Below are 21,609 nucleotides of genomic sequence, written 5' to 3'. Positions count from 1 at the left end.
GGGAGGATTTCTTGAGCCCAGAAGTTCAAGGCTGTAGTGAGCCATAATTGCACCACTGCACTCCAATCTAGGTGACACAGTGAGATCTTATCTCAAAAATAAATAAATAAATAATGTTAATTAGCTATTTAACAAGTTATTGTGGGTTTTTGTGAGCAAATCCACTAAATGTACTATTAAAGTTTTAAATATTAAGATGATGACTGATTATTTACTTGCTACCTAGACAGGTCCTAGTTTACTCCTTAACACTATAAATTGCCATGGGTTTGAATAATGCAAAGTGAGCAAAGCATAACCCTTACATAGCCTAAAACAAAGTTTTTTTTTAAGTATCCATGCCACTAGAACCCTCAATTAGCATACATGACTGACAACTGACTCCATTAGGGGCTCAAGGAAGGTGTAGTATAAATTTGTGTTTTTCTGTACTTATGGAACACTCACAGATTCTTCTGGCCAATACACTTCCCTCAATTCCATCTACATTTTAAATGATCTCTACTGACAGTGCAAGAATATCAGTGTGAAGTTAGCAGTTTCCTTCCCTCATTTGTACCAGAAATATTATATACTGGCTACCCTTGGGAAACTGGGGAGTCCAAGCTTCTCATACTTTATCCCCCTGGAAGTTAAAACAGCAGACTATATATTGTTTTATAATAATTTCCTTCAACTTTGTTCCTTACTGATACAGTGCATTTACAGAATGAAAATACTCTCCAACATTCATTCTAGCTTTTTATTCTATTTATTTTATCTACTGTATTCTTGTCCTCTTTTCAGATTTTTCAGCTGGAGATACATTATAGATTTCAGATTGTCTTCAGAGCTAACTACAATCGAAATGACAATGAAATGAAAACAGATGCTAAGGGATGTCCAGCATACACTGCTTGATGATGAAGATGAGGGAAGAGGAAGGAGTAAGAATGGTAAAGGAAAGAAGAGGAGGAAAATAAAGAAGAAAGGAGGGACAGAAAGAAAAGAGAAGAAAAAGAAGAGGAGAAAAATAAAAAAGAGAAGACCGTTAGCAACAATAATAAGAATGCACCTTTGGATAGAAATGTTCCCATCCTTAATAAAATAATATCTCCAAGCATCCAAGGTTAGTCCTGGGAGGGAAAAGCAACTCCTGGTTATGGGATGGGAGGATTGGGGAGTAATGTTACTGGCCACGAGGATGGGCTGTATTACTCTTGAATCTTACCATTACAGTGGTGGTTTGAAAACATAAGCCTCCAATTTTTTGATATTCTATGCCCTCATCCCTTGAATCTCAGCATACTTATGACTGTTTTGACCAATAGATTTCAGTGGAAGTGATGCTCTGTGATGTCTGAGGCTAGGTCAGAAGAGGTTATACAACTTGTACTTGATCTTAGAATGCTTGCTTTCTGGGTTGGGTACAGTGGCTCACACCTGAAATCCCAGCACTTCAGGAGGCCGAGACAGGCAGATCACTTGAGGTCAGGAGTTTGAGACCAGCCTGGCCAACATGGTAAAACCCTGTCTCTATTAAAAATATAAAAATCAGCCAGGCATGGTGATACGCGCCTGTAATTCCAGCTACTCAAGAAGCTGAGGCAGGAGAATCACTTGAACCCAGGAGGCAGAGGTTGCAGTGAGCTGAGATTGCGCCATTACACTCCAGCCTGGGTGACAGAGTGAAGCTCCATCTAAAAAAAAACAAACAAAACTTGCTCTCTGGAGGCCCCTCTCTGAACCCAGCACAATCATGCACGAAGTCTAAGCCCCACAGAGGTCATATACAGGTACTCCAGTCTATGGTCCCAATTAAGGCTTTAGGTCATCCTAGCTCAGTTACCAGACATGTCAGCAAAGAAACCAACTTAGAAGTGGGTCCCCTTGGCTGGGCATGGTGACTGATGCCTGTAATCCCAGCACTTTGGGAGGCTGAGGTGGGCAGATCACCTGAGGTCAGGGGTTCAGGACCAGCTTGACTAACATGGCGAAACCCTATCCAACAAAAAATTAGCTGGGCATGGTGGTGGGCACCTGAAATCCCAGCTACTCAGGATGCTAAGGCATGAGAATTCGCTTGAACCAGGAGGTGGAGATTGTAGTGAGCCAAGATCGTGCCATTGCACTCCAGCCTGGGCTACAGAGCAAGACGCCATCTCAGAAAAAAAAAAAAGAGTGGGTCCCATTGACCCCAGAGGCCCAAGACATCATGTAACAGAGAAGAGCCATCCCTGATGGAACCATCCCAAATTCTTGACCTACAGAATCTATGAGCAAAGTTAAAAAGTTGTGACTTTACACAATTAATATTGGTAGGCTTTTTTATTATTTTTTAATGCAGCAAAGCTAACTAGGGGAACAAACTTTATTACTAAAAGTTTGGTGCTGTTGTAACAAAATCTAAAATGCATGGCATTGGTTTTGGAACAGTACTCTAGAGGCTATCATTAAAGCATAAATAAAAAATGTAAGAAAGATGTGACTGGAACTTAGAAGAAAGAACATCCTGTGTGATAGCTTGAAATGTGGCAGTACTGTGGTCTGTGGTCCTACGAAAAAAGGAAATGTACTTAATAAATCTGTGATCTAGCTAAGGAATTCTGCAGATGGAACACTGGAAGTGCTACCTGGCTTATTCTTGCTGCCTATAATAAAATGTCAGAGGAGAAAGATGAACTGAAGAATGAACTATTCCATTTTCAAACAAAATTTAGAGGTAATGTAAAGGATCCAGGACTCGCTGAGTTAAAAAGCTAAATTTGTTTCTCATTCCCAGACCCTTCAGCCAGAAAATACTTCTCAAATTAAGAAATGCCTTCGGCCAGGCATGGTGGCTCATGCCTATAATCCCAGCACTCTGGGAGGCCGAGGCGGGTGGATCACAAGGTCAAGAGATCGAGGCCATCCTGGTCAACATGGTGAAACCCCGTCTCTACCGAAAATACAAAAATTAGCTGGGCATGGTGGCACACGCCTGTAGTCCCAGCTACTCGGGAGGCTGAGGCCGGAGAACTGCTTCAACCCAGGAGGCGGAGGTTGCGGTGAGCCGAGATCGCGCCATTGCACGCCAGCCTCGGTAACAAGAGTGAAACTCCATCTCAAAAAAAAAAAAAAAAAAAAAAAAAAAAATGCCTTCAAGGTAAAAATGAAATCCCAGGTGCTATCAAGAAAGTATCTCAGAGTGTGGCTGTAAAACCCTTAATAACCCCAGAATGATTTAAGGTAATGCATTATAAACCCTTTCAAACAGACAAAAGACCTTCTAAAGATTTTAAGGCCTTCTAAAGATTTTAAGGCCATGTGTAGAAGACCTTCTGTGATAACAATTGGGCTTCTAAGTATCTTAAGGGGACTGCCCCGCAGCAGCATTACAGGGAGCTTAAGAGAGAGAAGGGCACATTAGTGAGTGTGGCTTATGTCTAATGCAATAGATTGTAACATACACAGTAAACCTGCAAAATTTTTAAAGGAATTGTATCAGTTTAAATAGAAATGAACAGATAGAGTATAAAATGAAAAGAGGTTGCATAACCATGTGAATGTACTTAATACTATTGAACTGTACACTTAAAAATGGTTACATTGGTAAATTTTATGTTACATGTATTTTACCACAATTCTATTTTATTTTTAGAGACAGAAGCTTGTTCTATTGCCCAGGCTGGAGAGCAATGGTACAGCCATAGCTCTTGGCAGCCTCAAATTCCTGAGCTCAAGGGATCTTCCCACCTCAGTCAGCCCAGTAGCTGACACTATAACCTATCTTTTTTTGTTTTGAGATGAGGTCTTGCTCTGTCGCCAGGCTCGAGTGCAGTCGCGTGATCCTGGCTCACTGCAACCTCTGCCTCTTGGGTTCAAATGATTCTCCTGCCTCAGCCTCCTGAGTAGCTGAGACTACAGGCACACACTATCACACCTGGCTAATTTTTATATTTTTAGTAGAGACAGGGTTTCACCACATTGGCCAGGATGGTCTCAATTTCCTGACTTCGTGATCTGCCCTCCTCAGCCTCCCAAAGTGCTGGGATTACAGGTGTGAGCCACCACACCCAGCCACTATAACCTATCTTGATGGAAGACTGAGCGCATGGGCTCTGGAGGGAGACTACTACATTTAAACTGAATGGCGCTGCCACTTATTAACTACATAATCCTAGGCAAGTTGCCTCACCTTATCATGCCTCAGTGTTCTCAACTATAAAATTGGGATAATAGTACCTACCATATAAACTCATTCAAAATAAAAGAGATGAAGTATAAAATGCTGTTAAAAACAGTAAGTACCATAGGCAGAGCATCTAATAAATGTAAATCCATACCATTCACTACAAAACATATTCAGCTACATTATATCACTTTCAACTTGGGTCTCAACCTTGTGGAGAGAGGTTGTGATGATATTATTCCCATGGTACGTGCCAAAGATACAAAGTTTAGAGAGTGTATTAGTCTGTTCTCACACTGCTATGAAGAAATACCCAAGACTGGGTAACTTATAAAGAAAAGAGGTTTAATTGACTCACAGTTCCTCATGGCTGGGGAAACATCAGGAAACTTACAATCATGGTAGAAGACACCTCTTCACAGGGTGGCAGGAGAGAGAATTAATGCAAGCAAGGAAAATGCCAGATACTTATAAAGCCATCAGATCTCATGAGACTCACTCATTATCATGAGAGCAGCATGGGGGAAACTGCCCCCATGATCCAATTATCTCCATCTGGTACTGCCCTTGACAAGTGGGGATTATGGGGATTACAATTCAAGGTGAGGTTTGGGTAGGGACATAAAGCCAAACCATATCAGAGAGATTAGGTACATAATTCAGGATAATACAACTAATAACTAATAGAGTCAGTCTTTGAATTCATGTTCTCTAAATCCATTGCTTTTTCCATTGTACCATGTTGCATTTGAAACAAGAGGAGCAGGTACAATGGCCATCAATTAACAGGGAAAGAAATTACTTCTCTCAAAGCCTAAGTAATTTACTCATAATGATATAACCAGTTAAAGATAGAGTGTTGATGAATAGAAGTATTGCATAGTAATTTAAAATGCTTTGAGGGCTGGATGTAGTGGCTCACTCCTATAACCCCAGCAACTTGGGAAACCAAGGCAGGTGGATCGGGAGGCTGAGATAAGAGGATCTCCCTTGAGGGTAGTAGCTCGAGACTAGTCTGGACAACAGAGCGAGAGCCCATCTCAACCAAAATTTTAGAACTAGCTGTGAATGATGGCTTGTACCTGTAGTCCCAGCTACTTGGGCGGCTGAGGTGGAAGGATCACTTAAGCCCAGTGTTCTCAGCTATGATCATGCTACCCTGTACAAAATGAAGATTGGGTTGCTGGGACCAAATGAAATAATGCATGTTGAGTTTGAGGCACAGTGCCTGGCACATAGTAAACTGTTTAGTAATGTACATCCCCTGTGTCCTATGTCACGCGTTTTTGTTTTGTTTTGTTTTTAAACATACCATGCTGATTCACCTCTTTCCTTTCTGAAGTCTTTGTGACAGAAAGAAATCACTCAGGCTTATGTTTAATTATCTTTACGAAATTATTCTTATTCCTTCTTTTGCTATGCCTTGTACTTAGGCACAGAGGGAGTGGTACTTAATAAAAATAAACATAAAATGTTTTCACTTATTGGATGGCCTTTCAGTTCACAGGGGAAAATCATAATAAAAATTATACAGGTTCAAAATTGTGACCTGGAAACCTGTTTTGGAAAAAAAAGAACATTTAAGAGTGATACATATAACGCTCTCTACGAACACATATCTCTGCCTCAAAATATGTTCCAATGAAAAAGTTTATGTCCCTGTTCATTTATAAACATATGTACAGAGGGAAAAAGTTCAATTTCCACCAGTAGAAGGAAGCAATCTATTTCACCATGAGTCTGGAACAGCTTTAACAAGTCTGAAATACACAATAGCAGCAATTTCAACTTTGCTAGCACTCTATTATGCTGAAGCATCTCATGGTGCTTTGTGATAGCATTAAGAGTTTCTCTATCCTACAGGTTCAATAGTTAAAAATCGGGTCTGTATCACTTTCATTATATTTGGTCCCAAAACAAGTTAGTAAAGTAGTGGAAACTGATTATTTTTAGATACCATTATAAAATAAGAACAGACAACACGGACAGAAGTATCATATGGGAGGTATATACCGAACTACCTTTCCTCCAAATGCTGGAGCCCAGCTTCCCCTTTTAATATTCAACCTTCAACACTTCAGCATTGTATCTTCAGCATGACATGTTCTAAGACATTCTTCCCACTCACATGTGTCACGAACATGATTTCATCTGGATATATCTACCTAGCTAAGCCCCATCCATCAGAAATATACATCATCATCAGGTAGTTAAGGATACTTGTACTCTGGAGAATACAGAATATCATTCATCTTCATGTCCTACAGGCTCGAGTGGGAGAGAAGTAGCTTTTCCACATGTCTTTGGTTTTTAAAAACTCTGCAAAGGGAAGCAGCTTAAGGTAGGGATTTGGGGGTTTGTATAGAGGTAATCAGAGTAAATAATTTAATTGAGTTGACTAAGTTTTCAGGAGTCTATTTTTATCTGCAAGAATACACAGTAGATTCATTCTTTCTATTGTCACATTGGATTATTCCTCCTACTTTTGCAGCAGCAGTTTTAGAAATGATCTTTAGCAAACATTTTGTGTTTTAGTTTCAAAAATAGCATTGTAGAAATCACATTAATATACAACATATCTTGAAGGTGTAGAGAAAGCAATAAAGTCAATAATATATAAAGAATAATGCAAATAGTTATGCCACATGGCAGTCAATGACTACCCATAACAGCTCCTTCCTTGATGATTCTCCATGACTAGAATGACCAGAGGGACAACACTTGTATTTTTGTTTAACAATAATGCCAAAAAGTACTACATTTTCTAGAGGAAAAAAAGTGTTTTTGTTTTCCCTTTCCATACTCCTACATTATCTCTCCTCCAAAACTGAATAGTAGACGAAGATCTGCAGCACTTCCTCAATTTCCCCACACTATCCCCACCCCATGAGCACCACAAAACACTGGCTGGCACCAGAGCCAAGATGGGTAGGTAATTTGTTAAGTGAAAAGGAAAACTAAATAGTTTCCCCAAGAAAAGCAAAATAAAAAAATTCAAGTGTATGGAGACAGCGTATTGAAAAATCACAGTGTAAAACATTATTCACTTTAGGAAACAAATTAATTAAACTGCTAAATGTCAAACAAGACCCCTTATTATTCATGTCAGTGAAATTTCAACTCAGTAATAGGTGTGATAGAGATGTCACCTAATTGTTGATGATCTTTCTAACTAAATTGTTCTCACATAGTAGCATCAGGGCCTTGAGAGATGAAATATTTATGGCTGTCAAAATCTTTCTCTTAGGGTTACCAATTTGGCCTGTAACTTGAGGATATTGTTGTTTTCCACTTTGTTCCCATTACACCTTTCAATACTATCTGATTACTTGGAGACTGCAAAAAGGGTAGACAGTCCTCACTATAGGTTTCAAGTTAAAATGAGAAGCACCACTCCCTGTTGAGACGGTGACAGGTATTAAAGAGTTCTGTGCCAAAAGAAAACTATCTTTTTGACTTTGGTTTTTGTTCCTGTAGAATAAAATACCATACTTGCAACAGCACACCCCTTGAAAATTACAAGTGTCCGCAGAACAATTTAGCAATGAAAACTTATTGCTGTATTTTACCTAACATTATATTTCATTAATTCTTAAGTTGCTCATAAAGTATATTAATCAAAATCAAAGACTTCTTTCTAGAGACAGATTGTTTCCAGACATCGTGCATCTTCTCTGATACATTTTTGAATTGTCTTCATTCAAAAAAAGTTTTCAGAACAATTATTTTTGGTCCCTTTAACAAGTGCTTCTAGTTATTAAAAGAATGTGGTTATAGTTTCTGGGGTTTTTTTTAAAGAAACTATTAATCAGAAACTTGATTAATAAGCAGTTATGCATATTTATAACATAATAATCATTTAATTCTCATAATGATGATTCAAGCTCTTCTAAATCATAAGAAAGCCGGGTCTGGTGGCTCACATGTGTAATCCCAGCTCTTTGGGAGGCTGAGACAGGCAGATTATTTGAGGTCAGGAGTTCGAGGCCAGACTGACCAACATGGTGAAACCCCGTCTCGACAAAAAGTACAAAAATTAGCTGGGTGTGATGGCACACACCTGTAATCCCAGCTCGGGAGGCTGAGGCAAGAGAATCGCTTGAACCCAGGAGGTGGAGGTTGCAGAGAGCCGAGATCATGATGCCACTGCACTCTAGCCTAGGCAACAGAATGTGACTCCGTCTCAAAAAAAAAAATCACAAGAAACTTCCTTAATTATAAAGATTAAACTATATTAAAAATAATCTATGTTTTTAAGTATTTTAAAAATAGAATATAATAATACTTTTCTTGAAAGGCTATATGATTAAAATTAAACATACAGAACATTTCTAAATATTCAAGAGTAATGAATTCTTAATAGTGTATCTCTTTATAGCTATCCCAAATACAACTATTTTGATATTTAGAGAAGCAATCCTAAATACATTTAGAGAGGCGAACAAAATGTTTTAACCTTTGGGGAAAAAAGAAAGCTTCCCTTAGTCATATTCACTAGGCAGTAAAAACAAATCTCTCTTTCATCCATGTCCTCTGTCCCCTGAGTCACACTATCTGGCTAAGACTCAAGCCCAGATCAAAAGAAACCAACAAAAATTAAACAAGAAATGCATGCTAAAAATAATTTAACTGCATGGCTTCCCCCTGGTCTAACACTGTGGCATTTACTTCATTAAGTGTTTCTTAAAAACTCGCAGTGGGAAAGGTACTTAATTTATTTACTGCATGACTCTAACAAGAACTGTGAAAGAAATTTTAAGTAAACTGGCATGGTTTGGAGCAAGATTACTGGAACATTTGGTGTTTTGCATGAGGCGCTCTTTTTTGCCCATCAGCCCCCCTGGTGCATTTCACCATAAGCAATGAAACAATTTTGTTTGGCTTCTAGTATATATTTCCTGACAGAACCTTGGTAATAAGTGTGTTTTTTTTTTTTTTTTTTTTTTAAAAAAAGCAAAGAAAATTGCTTCTGTATGATTCTCAATCTCTAGATTTGTTCTTTCTCATAAATAGAAGCCACTGCTTGTGCTCTCCCCATTTCATGTATCCCAGCAATGTCTTGACATTCTTAGACTATAAATAAAGGGCCTAAAAACCAAGTAGTCATAGACTAAAGCTGGTATCTTCACTTCCTGCTTTCTCAGAGGAGTTGGACAAAGAATTTCTTCTTTACCTTCTTTTGAACAGAGCTAACAACCCCTAACTTGTCTTCTCACCTAAGCTTCCATCAGTTCCTCCCAGCTGTCTACTACACATTTCAACCGGTGCTATAGCTTTAAATTCAGAATTTCTGAAACCAAAATGATAATCCTTCTTCCCAAACCAGTTCTCCCTCCCAAATCACTGACTCATTCCATTGGTGCCATGGTTATTCCCATTTTTCAAGGTCATATCTTTGATTCATTTAACAGTAAGTCCTCCAATGTCAGATTTTCCCTAGAAGTGAGTAAGATCTATGTGACTGACAGGTGAATGAATTGCCTATTCCATTGATCATTTATCTCCCCTAATCCCATGTGTTCTAGGATATCCCACAGAGGTTACATATCCCTTACCAGAGCCTGAAGAGATACTTTTGCCAGGCTGTAAGCATTTTGACCCAGTGTCACAAGTCCCTTTATACCCAAATCCAAAGTTCTACCTAACTCCTCCCAGACTCACTGAAAAGCCCCTACCAGTGACCAGAGCCACTCTCTCGAAAAGCTTTCTAATACCAAAGCCAGCGTCTAAAGAGCTGATCTGGCAGTAGATCAAACCCTCCCTTATGGAAATTTAAAACACAAATGAGGCTCCAGTTACTTCTAGGTAAAATCTTTGAAGATAATATTTTATGATGTTAATCCTAAAACCTCTGTCTTTCCCTAGTTGCTCACTTCTCCCATCCCTTACAGTTGAAACATGGAGATTAAGACATGAAAGTATATCAGGCCAGCTTTATTTGTCACTTGGCCTGGTACAAATAAGTAGGTGGTCTACACAGGACTACCCAACTTCTCAGAGGCTATGCAGTTCCCTTCCTTGTGAATATGCCAAGTTGTCATTTGCCCCATCCCATAAGTCACAGCAACCATATCCTATGATTTATGAATATCCATCATATTCCTTTTATATATGCTTAATTATCTTAAAATATTCAGGAAGGATATGGGGAAGAATCTAGGCATGAATATCATTGCTATAGCAACAACTGTTGCATATAATTGACCTTGCATTTTATCTTTCAAAAGTTTCTCCTATTAATGCAGTCATTCAAACCTACTTACTCTATCTACCATGTGTCAGGCCCTAGTCTAGGAGCTGGAAATAGACCAGTGAACAAGACAGAAAAGGTCCCTTCTCTCATCGCATTTACAATCTCATTAGTTCTTCCTTGGCCTTTCTTGTCATCTCAGCATCTTTTGTTCTGAAATTGGATACCCTTGATGAATCTGTGCAGCATGCGCTCTTTTGCCTTTCTACCTAGTACAAACTAGCCACTGTGAACCAATGGCCACCTGCTCTCAGACCAAAGAAGCACTAAGTTTGGCTAGTTCTTAAAGAGGAAAAAGCTTGGGCAATCTTGAGACACTCTGGGCCACCTATAGCATGTCATACTAAAAATGCTTCATTCAATAGGCTCACCTCTCTATCAGCCTCTCTATCCAGTCAGTCACCAAGGGTGGCAGAAAGTATTTTTCCTATATTACCTGGCATAAACATTAAGTTTTAGCTTACTCCTAAACACATTTGCCCTTCTTGGATATAGGTCCTAGCCCTGGACAACTAATTCAGATTCTTCACCTCCTCTAGTGATGCTGTTCCTGCTGGCCCCTATATAACCATTCACTCTCTGATTTCTCTCAACACTGAAGGATTTTCTTTTTTTTTATTTTTATTTTTTGAGACAGGGTATCACTCTGTTACCCAGGCTGGAGTGCAGTGGTGCAATCTTGGCTCACTGCAACCTCTACTCCCAGGCCCAAGTGATTCTCCTACCTCAGCCTCCCAAGTAGCTGAAACTACAGGCATGTACTGCCACACCCAGCTATTTTTACATTTTTTTGTGGACACGGGGTTTCATCATGTTGCCCAGGCTGGTCTTGAACTCCTGGACTCAAGCGATCTTTCCACCTCGGCCTTCCAAAGTGCTGGGATTACAGGTGTGAGCCATTGCTCCTGGCCAGGATTTTCTTAGTAATCTTTTCTCTTCTATATTGGAAGTTGGGGAAAATGTCTGCCCCAGATTTTACGGCACCCTGTTCTACACTGGCACAGTAAGTCAACGTCCATAGTAACTGAAGATGTCCTTTCCAATGCTCCTACCCAAGAAGGGAGAAAGGAGTAAGCTCTGTGGGCTATGATTAGAAGCCGTGTTTGGAACTGGCCTACGGTCCTGGGAGGAGCTCTCCTTGCTTGTACACCAAGAACTTGAAACTAATCTTCCTTAAGTTTCATAGTCCAACCATGGGAGAGGGCTTATTATAGCAACCAAAAGCAGGATAATAAAAATTTTAAAACAACTAGGAATAGAGATAAGGTATATCAGACACTATTCTAGTTGATGCAATGGAATAGCAAATTTAGCTCTGCCCTTACTAGCAGTCATAGTGTACTGGAAACATAGTTTGTTCATTGGTTAATTAATTCATTCAACAACAGTTATTAAGTTATACTAGTCACACTCCTATCTCCCAGTTCCCTTCTCCTTTGGCCCTTACTTAACTCTCTGTGAAGAATAAAGTACTGGGTGGGTGGAGGTGGGTACAGGAAGAGACCCATCACTGGGGTAATCTGGCTGTCTGTAGTAGGCCACACAGAAGAGCAGCATGAGGACATTTCTCCCTCTCCATGGCTGGGAAATTACAATCAACAGCTAGCATATATGTGAAAATAAACACATAGAGCAAATTACCAAAGCTCTCATCAGAATGATTTCTAATTCCATGAAAATGCATGACTGCTTGTGGGTGAGATTAACACCAAATGTAATTAAACAGATTATGTTTCTGTTTTTGTTTTCCTGAACTGGCTTCATACATACAGATGGGGCAGCATACATTATATCATTCCAAGCTCTTCAGGAAATCCTAGGAATACTGACATTTATTTTATTTGCTTTGAGAAAGGAAGTTGGTTTGCACTTATCTTAAGAAAAAAAACACTGAAAATATACATCAAATAAAAATTTAATTTTAAGCAAGTGAAGTCCATTGAAAGGTGACCACACATGATGTCTTTCAAAATTTCATACAGATTTAGGTATACATACTTTTATGCTGTCTTTAACCAGCTGGCCTCCCAATATAGAAGAAATACGAGCTTTAATTTATTGTAGTTTAGAAACATACAGGAATTGAGAAAGTACAAAAAAGTAGGAGACTCTTGAAAGGCTAGCAATAATGAAAGGGTAGAAAAAATTGTTCTTTAAATTTAGGTACATGTAGGTCAGAAGAAGAGGTATACTGTCAAAGTGAGATAAATTAAAGTCCAATTGTGTGCCATGTTTAAAATACATCCATAAGAGCTAAATAATATTAATAATGGCTGCCACTCACTGAACGCTTATCACACGCCAGGTGCCATGCTAAGTGCTTTGTGTGTGTTTTCTTATTTTGTCCCTGCAGCAAACCTATGATTTATTAGCCTCAGTTTATAAAGAATGTGAGAAACAGAAAGGTGAACTTATTTGTCCAAAGTCAAAATGTTGGCTGTAATCCCAGCACTTTGGGAGGCCGAGGCGGGTGGATCACGAGGTCAAGAGATCGAGACCATCCTGGTCAACAAGGTGAAACCCCATCTCTACTAAAAATACAAAAAATTAGCTGGGCATGGTGGTGCGTGCCTGTAATCCCAGCTACTCAGGAGGCTGAGGCAGGAGAATTGCCTGAACCCAGGAGGCGGACGTTGCGGTGAGCCGAGATCGCGCCATTGCACTCCAGCCTGGGTAACAAGAGCGAAACTCCGTCTCAAAAAAAAAATGTTGGCTAAGGGGAGGAGCTAGTAACTTTTTTCCCCTTTTTTGTCTTGTGTACAAAATTACATAGACACAGCCAAGCATCAGATAATAGCCTAGAGTCTGAATTCCTTGGGAAGTGGTAGCAGCAGTGACCACAAGTGCCATGGCTAACATAAGGAAGACGCAATGGGAAGAACAATTTCGCTGTGCATTCCTTCATCTGCCCACAACAGAGAAAGTTCTCAGAACATTATCATTCATACCTCACTAAAATCTGAAATTACAAGGAGTTAAAAGAGGGACAGCCTAGGTAAGCACAAAGTACAGCAACATTAGAAGATGGGGGAGGGCAGAGTAAGCAGGTTGGACAGACTGGTTTGCAGTATTACTGAACAGGGTGGTCAAGGAGTTCTCATTAATAAGGTCAAATTGGTATAAACACTTGAAGTGAGGGACCCAACCAAAAGATAAAATCTGAGGGAAGAACAGTCCAGGAGGAGGGAACAACTGGAGGGAGCAAGAGCCCCAGATGGTTTTAGGAGGCAGATCTCTCAGCCCTCAGTTGAATGATCTTTTTACTTTCAGATAATTTACAAAAGTACAATGTAGGACATGAAATACTAATCAACCATAAAAAGAAATGAAATAGCCTGGGCACAGTGGCTTACGCCTGTAACCCCAGCACTTTGGGAGGCTGAGGCAGGCGGATTGCCTGAGGTCAGGAGTTCAAGACCAGCTTGGCTAACATGGTGAAGACCCGTCTCTACTAAAAACACAAAAATTAGCTGGGGGCGTGGTGGCGCACACCTGTAGTCACAACTACTTGGGTGGCTGAGGCAGGAGAGTCTCTTGGACCCAGGAGGCGGAGGTTGCAGTGAGCAAAGATTGTGCCACTGCACTCCAGCCTGCATGACAGAGCAAGACTCTATCTCAAAAATAAATAAATAAATAAAATAAAATAAAGGGAATGAAATAATGTCCTTTGCAGCAACTTGGATGGAGATGGAGGCCATTGTTCTAAGTGAAGTAACTCAGGAATGGAAAACTAAATATCATATGTTGTCACTTACAAGTGGGAGCTAAGCTATGAGGATGACAGGCATAAGAGAGGTATAATGAGCCAGGCACGGTGGCTCACGCCTGTAATCCTAGCACTTTAGGAGGCTGAGGCGGACAGATTACCTCAGGTCAGGAGCTCGAGATCAGCCTGGCCAACACGGTGAAACTCCATCTCTTTTGTATTTTGTAAAAATATAAAAATCAGCCAAGCATGGTAGGACATGCCTGTAATCCCAGCTACCTGGGAGACCGAGCCAGGATTATCACTTGAACCCAAGAGGCAGAGCTTGCAGGGAGCCAAGGGCACGCCACTGCACTCCAGCCTGGGCAACAGAGTGAGACTCCATCTCAAAAAAAAAAAAAAAAAAAGTGATATAATGGACTTTGGGGACTCAAGGAGGAAGGCTGAGAGGGAGGTGAGGGATAAAAGACTACATACTGGGTACAGTATCAACTGTTTAGGTGACGGGTGCATAAAATCTCAGAACGTATCCGTGTGACCAAAAACCACCTGCACCCCAAAAACTATTGAAATAAAGTTTTTTAAAAAGAATGTAGGTCATGGAATCAGTAGAATGTAAAGTCTGAGAGAGAAAGTATAATGAGAAATGGGATATTTGTATACCCTCAAAGTATCTCTCAACATGATATTTATTAATATTAATTACAAAGGGGAAAATAGTAGTGTTGTAATGGAGGATCCTAGAGAACCACCACCTCAGCCAAGTGATCAAGGTGAACGTTACCAGTAATGAGTCATGTTAGAATTATGTAGTCCCAATATGATTCACTGAGAAGGGGCACATCACTTCTGTAATATTCTAGCCGAAACTTTAAAACTTCAATGTAATCATGAGAAGACATCAGATGAACTCAAATTAACAGACATTCTACAAAATAATTGACTAGTATTCCTTAAAGTATCAGGGCTATGAAAGACAGAGAAAGACTAAGGAATTACCACAGATTTAAAGAGACTAAAATAAAATGACAGCTAAATGCAGTATGTGCTCTTGGATTGGATCATGGACCAGAAAAAGGATATTAATAGAAAAACTAAAATTCTGGTGAAATTTGAATAAGCTCTGTAGAACAGTTAACAGTATCAATGTCAATTTTGTGATTTCAATAATTATTCTATGGTAATGTAAGATGTTAACATTAAGGGGAGCCAGGTGAAAAGTATTTGAGAACTGTCATAGTCCATTTTCTATTGCTATACCAGAATACCTGAGCCTGGGTAATTTACAAAGAAAAAAGGTTTATTTTGATTCAGAGCTCTGGAGGCTAGGAAGCTCAAGATTGGGCAGTCGCATCTGGTTGGCTTCTGGTGAAAGTCTTGTCCCATGTTGTAAATAGCACAGAAGCCAGAGAGGAATTGGGCAAAACACAAAGGGTGGCCTCACTTTACAACAACTTGCTCTCATGAAACTAATTCAGTTTCACAATAGCAAGAACTCACTTATTCCTATGAGAATTAATCCCTCTTAACCACCTTAAGACCCACCTCCCAACACTGCCACACCAGGGATCACATTTCCAGCATGAATTCTGGTGACATACTCAAGCTACAGCAGGAATTATACTTATTTTAAAACTTTTATTTGGGAGGCCAAGGCAGGAAGATTGCTTGAGCTCAGGAATTCAAGACCAGCCTGAGCAACACGGTGAAACCCCCGTTTCTACAAAAGATTGTCTGGGCATGATGGCATGTGCCTGTAGTCTCAGCTACTCAGAAGGCTGAGGTGGGAAGATCACTTGAGTCCAGGAGGCGGAGGTTGCAGTGGGCCAAGATTGTGCCACTGCACTCCAACCTGGGTGACAGAGAGAGGGACCCTGACTTGAAACAAAACAAAACAAAAAACTTTTTTTTGGTAATAAAATAACTAAAAGTTAAAAACAAAGAAAAATAATTAGGGTACTGGAGCCATTTCACCAAGCTGAAACCCTTGCTCAGTCCCTCATTAGCTCTTGTCACCTTTCTGTGCTTTGATCTTCTCACATTAAAGGCACAGGAATTTAAGACAAACAATTTAAGATATACAAGTCACACCATATTTTTTCTGCTGCCTTTAACATAATAATATAGAAACCGACAAGGATATCCTATCCAGATTATTTATATTTATTACAGGACTATTTACCTAAAAGAACAAATATCCCATAGAGAGTTATTCAATCTATCTAGGCCAAACTTTCCTCTTATTACACATCCCACATATACACACACATATTCCTTTGGGATGAGGTAAACAGCCACAGTACTGGAATCTCTAGATGGATGTCTACAATGGTCTCTTGCAGGTATGGATGTTCACAACCCTGGAGTGTGAGGGAAGGGAAGAAACATGCTTTCATTGTGCATGAAAGCTCAGAATTTTTAAACACTGTAGTGGGGAACTCCCTTCCTGTGACTGGTTCTATACTTATAGGTATACTGCCTATTCACTCCCTTGCTGTGACTGGCTATATGCAAACCAGATAAACCCAAGGTGCTGATGCTACAGGATTAATATCTAGAGATTTATTCTGCTATTCCCCACCAATGTGACCACAGGTTTACATTTATGCAAATTAGGCAACTCTCATATGTTGATACTAAATAAAATGCTGTGATTCTCCCTAGGATCTAGAATCAATCACAATCGATACACTAATTCACTCTATACCAGTGCTACCCAACACAGGGTCTACCTATGCCAGTCCTTAAAGTCACTGTTACTTGTTCAAGACAAAGTAATTATATAAAGTACTTAGAAACTTTTCACATTACCATAACACTTTTGTTTTATGAAAGTCTCAGCCCATAAGTGTTAAACATTTAAACGCATGCACAAAAGTCCTTCACCACAGATAATAGTTTGAGAAACACTGTTCTGGAATGGTGCTACTCAAAGTTTGATGTCCAGGCTGACAACGAAGTGCTTTTGCCAGTTTGTGCCTAAGTAAGTTTCTTGCATCAGAATGCAGATCAACTATGTCATTAAGCACGTTGTTTAGTTCGGCTGACAATTTTTTCACAGCATGACTTTCTTGATGAAGGAAGTAGTAAGTTGATTTAATTCTGGTACCAGCTGCTAAACTCATCTCAGTCTAGTGCTTTGAGTAGCACTATTCTACTTCATCAGTAAAATGGGGATAATGAGAGTACCTATCACAAAGGCATGTTAAACATTAAGCTTAATGTAACATGTAGAGTGCTTATAAACAGAACTAAATAAATATGAATAATTATTACTTTTACTATTATCACAACAGGATTTCTAAAATGATGAAGAGATCACTGCAAACAGAAAACAGGCAAGAAAAAAATGATATGAAATCAGGGTCAGTACAAAAAAGGCATACTACATGGTACAGTACACCAATTAGAAGTAGGCCACGAATTTGGTTCAGTGCTTTTTGCAGTCAATAAAAAGGAGAAAATGTGATGTGTTCCATGATGCATACGATCCATAAGTTTTTTTTTATAAGCGCTCCAAAGAAGTACAACCAATCCTGGTTCTGAGTGAAGGTCACTAAAGATTTAAGGTCTGAGTTTCAAAATTGAAATTAAACCTACTTTGCCTTTTGCCTCCAATTTGTAATGACAAAAAGAATTTATTGAAGCAAGGTAGAAGTTCTAACAGACTTGCTATAGAAGAAAATTTAGCCATTAATCTGTCATTCCAGTCAAAGCTAAGCTCATTAATAACTTCTATTCAGCTCCAAACTGCCTTCAATTTTTCTATTCCTTTCTGATAAGGACACATATATTCAAATTTAAAAAAAAAAAAAGATTGCACAAATTTTATGAATTCCAAAATGAATAGGTAAATAATATCGAAGTTAAGAATTTTCTTGTAGGCACTACCTTTCTAAATGCCTTGTGAGCGTTTCGAATTAAAACGTTTTAAAGGGTATGTTTGCCATTCTGTCACATAGTCATTTTTATAAACATTTCAAATTTGAAGATTTTTTGATCAGCATAAATTTGCAAGATAAAAATGATACCTTGATTATTTAAAGTAATATTAGCTAACACATTTTGAAATATGACAAAAAGCAAGAATGGTTTAAACAGAGTTAATTTTGAAAGAAAATTAGTCAGTAAAGCACACTTATTACAGAAATCCAATTTGGTATAAGGAGATGGATTTCTTGAACTATATTTATACCATATGAAATATCTCATGTTATTATTCATTATTAGCACTAAAAATCTGGGTTTACCGGTATCCTTATATATAGTGTCCCCCTGCAGTGAGAAATGGGGTTTATTTCTACCTGTCTAGAACATAATCTGGATTTTAACATATCAACATCAAGAGATAAACAAAGATTATATAGATATTGACTAAAACAAACCACCATTATTCAAAGATGTTTTTAAAAAGTATAATCAGAAAGAAATATGAAAAATAACTTACACATTTAAATGAAAATCACTGAAAACTATCTCACATACAAGGAAGAGAATAAACCCCTTTTCTTTACAAATTACCCAGCCTCAGATATTCCTTTATAGCAACAAAAAAACAGGCTAACACAATGGGCAAAACACGTGAACAGTTATTTCACAAAAAGGATATACAGACGGAAAATAAGCACATTCAGAGATCTTTGGCACCATTAGCCATTAAGGAAATGCAAATTAAAGCCATAATAAGATATCACCCACCTCAATTCTGCCCTTGTAAGTGGTACAGAAAATTGAATAAACCCCTAGGCCAAAAATCAGAAAGAAGAACATCATAGGCATCAATTAAATGGTTGTTAAATAAACAAACTACATTTGTCTAAAGCCAAATATTCACTTTTATGGAATCATAAGGTAAGCCAATTATGAGCTCTCAAAAAGCTCATTTTGAATAAAGAATTAAACATAAATTGAAAAAATTTATAAATACTTGACATCTGAACTAATATATGACACTAAAAGGAGGGCCCTAACTTAAGTCTGGACTAAGTCCTAAGTCATCTGAGCAGTATATCTAATCTTCTAGGGTACTCAGGGAAGATAGGGAATTAAGGCAAGGGTGGGACTGGCCATAACACAGATGAGTTCTGGGTTGTGTTACAGTCTGAATGTTTGTACCCCTTAAAATTGATATGTTGAAACCCTAAACCATAATGTGATGGTATATGAAGATAGGGCCTTTGGGAAGAAATAAGGTTTACCTGAGGTCATGAAGATCGGGCCTTCATAATAGCATTTGTACCCTTACAAAAAGAGCAGACAACTCTCTCTCCCCCTTCCCCTTTTTTCTCTCTGTCCTTTCCTCTCTCATTCTCTCTCTCTCCACAAGTGAATTCATCAAGGAAAAGCCACATAAGAACTTAAGGAAAAGAGCCCTTCTAAGACATGCCAAGAGACAAACTCAGCAGGAACAGAATCTGGGGGCACCCTGATCTTAGATTTCCCAGACTCCAGAACTGTGAGAAATAGATTTCTGTTGTTTAAGCTTACCAGAAGGGTATTCTGTCAGTCATGGCAGCCTAAGCTCTAAGAACAGGGTGCTTGAAAATACAAGTCTGTCCACTGGGTTTGGAGAGACTTCATGTTGACCAATGAGGAAGCCTAGAAGCTAATCATTTTTTCTCTTCTTCTCAGTTTGTTATATATATCATCTTTGGGTTGAGAATTCTGATAGGAATATTTTAAGATTTTCATCTCAAAGGTCCTCTTCCCTTTTATCTGTCCACCAAAGTGTAGTCTAAAACTTCTATGACATCTCAAGCCTACTCTAATTTCTCTTTTCTCTCTAAAAACTGATACTGTTAACTTTTTCACGTATCTTAGAACTTTAATCTGGCTTGCTGATTGATTATGTCATATGTGGTTATCTGATTTCCCAACAGACCATCAACATTTTAGGACAAAGCACTCTATCTTACATATTATATCCTCTTTACTCTTACTTTCCCTGACACTCCTACAAGCACTGATTTAGCTATGCAAAGTTTCTAACAAAGGTAGGTCAAAAGTACTTCTATTGTTTGCTTTTAGGCCACATCTGAAAGCAGGGGAGGGGTTAAATTTATGGAAAAAAAAATTGGATGTAACACTAACAAAAGTATGGAATATGGGAAAGAATCTTTTTAAATAATGAAATAAGCTTTTTTTGAATAGACTTTAGTCTTTGTTGCATGTTTTGGTAAGAAAAATAACATGGAACAGAACAAAAATGTCCTCTTCATAATATAACAAGAAAGCATTTGGCTATAACACGTGCTAATAAAACTGCGACAAAGAATTATATACAGCACAGGACAAATCAGCAATCATTACAAAAACTAAAAGTAATAAGTAAAAAAATACATTTTCTATCCCCCAAAATTACATATCCTATTAATACATAATAATATTTTCGTTTAATTGGCTAAGAATAAGAAACTATAATATATTTTATTATGGATCATAGTTATTTAATAGTTTTACCTTTTCTCTTCTAAAACCAACTTTCCTTAAGGGACAGTTGAAATCTCAAATTATTACATCTTGAAGGTGGATGTGCATGCTGGGCTCTCACTGTTTTTTTTTTTTTTCCTTTAAAAGAAATACCTTTATGAACCAGCTTGAAATACCTAAACCCAAGTCCAACCATCAAGGTGGTATATCTTGAAATGTTCTCTAAAAACCTAAGTTAAAATTCTAATTAAAATGGCAAACCAGAAAAAGGCAAGACATTTTCAAGCATTATCAATTTAATGGTGATTAGTGGATCAGATTAATTTCTAGAGAATGGACACAGAGGAACTGAAATGAAGCACTGGCCATTTTTAAAGGAAGTGAAAAGGGTACAAGGGCATGGGGGGTAGGGAAGGCTTAAAGTACAGATGGGAATAGGAAAAAGAGAGCAGGCCTGGAGTGACAAAGACAAGGGTACTAACAGTCACAGGGCACACAAGAGCACAGGGCAGGTTTTAGGGGACAGACAAAACAATTCAAATCTAAGTTGGGAAACACCAAAGGTAAATGCAAATTTATTCAGTAATTTTTTTTTTTTTAAGAAGGAGTCTCAACTCTGTTGCCCAGGCTGGAGTGCAGTGGTGCAATCTTGGCTAACTGCAACCTCTGCCTCCCAGATTCAAGTAATTCTCCTGCCTCAGCCTCCTAAGTAGCTGGGATTACAAGTGCCTGGCACCATGCCCAGCTAATATTTTGTATTTTTTGTAGCGATGGGTTTCACCATGTTGGCCAGGCTGGGATTACAGGTATGAGCCACCGCGCCTGGCCTATTCAGTAATTTTTGCCTGAGGCAAGAACTTACATAGCCTTTACAGTTTCTCTTTTTGTTGTTTTGCTTTTTTGTGTTTTTGTTTTGTTTTATCATTTTATTCTTGTTTCACCCCCAGCCTCCCCTCCCCCTACCACCACTCTATTGCCCAGGCTGGAATGCAGTGATGTAATTTTTGCTCACTGCAACCTTCAGCTTCTACTCCTGGGCTCAAGAGATACTCCTGCCTCAGCCTCCTGCTGGGA

At 38.7% G+C, this 21,609-nt stretch overlaps 1 protein-coding gene and 1 long non-coding RNA gene across 2 annotated transcripts in view; both read right to left on the bottom strand.

Annotated features, from left to right (window-relative positions):
- CAMKMT (calmodulin-lysine N-methyltransferase) overlaps positions 1-21,609 on the bottom strand; it is a 403,007-nt gene that overhangs the window by 240,989 nt on the left and 140,409 nt on the right. The window lies entirely within an intron of this gene.
- Positions 9,059-21,204, bottom strand: LOC116524297. Its single transcript, XR_004257262.1, has 2 exons — positions 19,365-21,204; positions 9,059-10,011 (listed from the first exon to the last, which is right to left on the bottom strand). It is a non-coding gene; the product is annotated as an uncharacterized LOC116524297 (long non-coding RNA).

Source organism: Sapajus apella, unplaced genomic scaffold (genome assembly GCF_009761245.1).
Source record: "Sapajus apella isolate SASKATOON/1434 unplaced genomic scaffold, GSC_monkey_1.0 scaffold44, whole genome shotgun sequence".
Taxonomy (NCBI): domain Eukaryota; kingdom Metazoa; phylum Chordata; class Mammalia; order Primates; family Cebidae; genus Sapajus; species Sapajus apella.
Note: the sequence above shows the minus strand (reverse complement) of the source record. Positions and strands in the feature narration are given on the sequence as shown.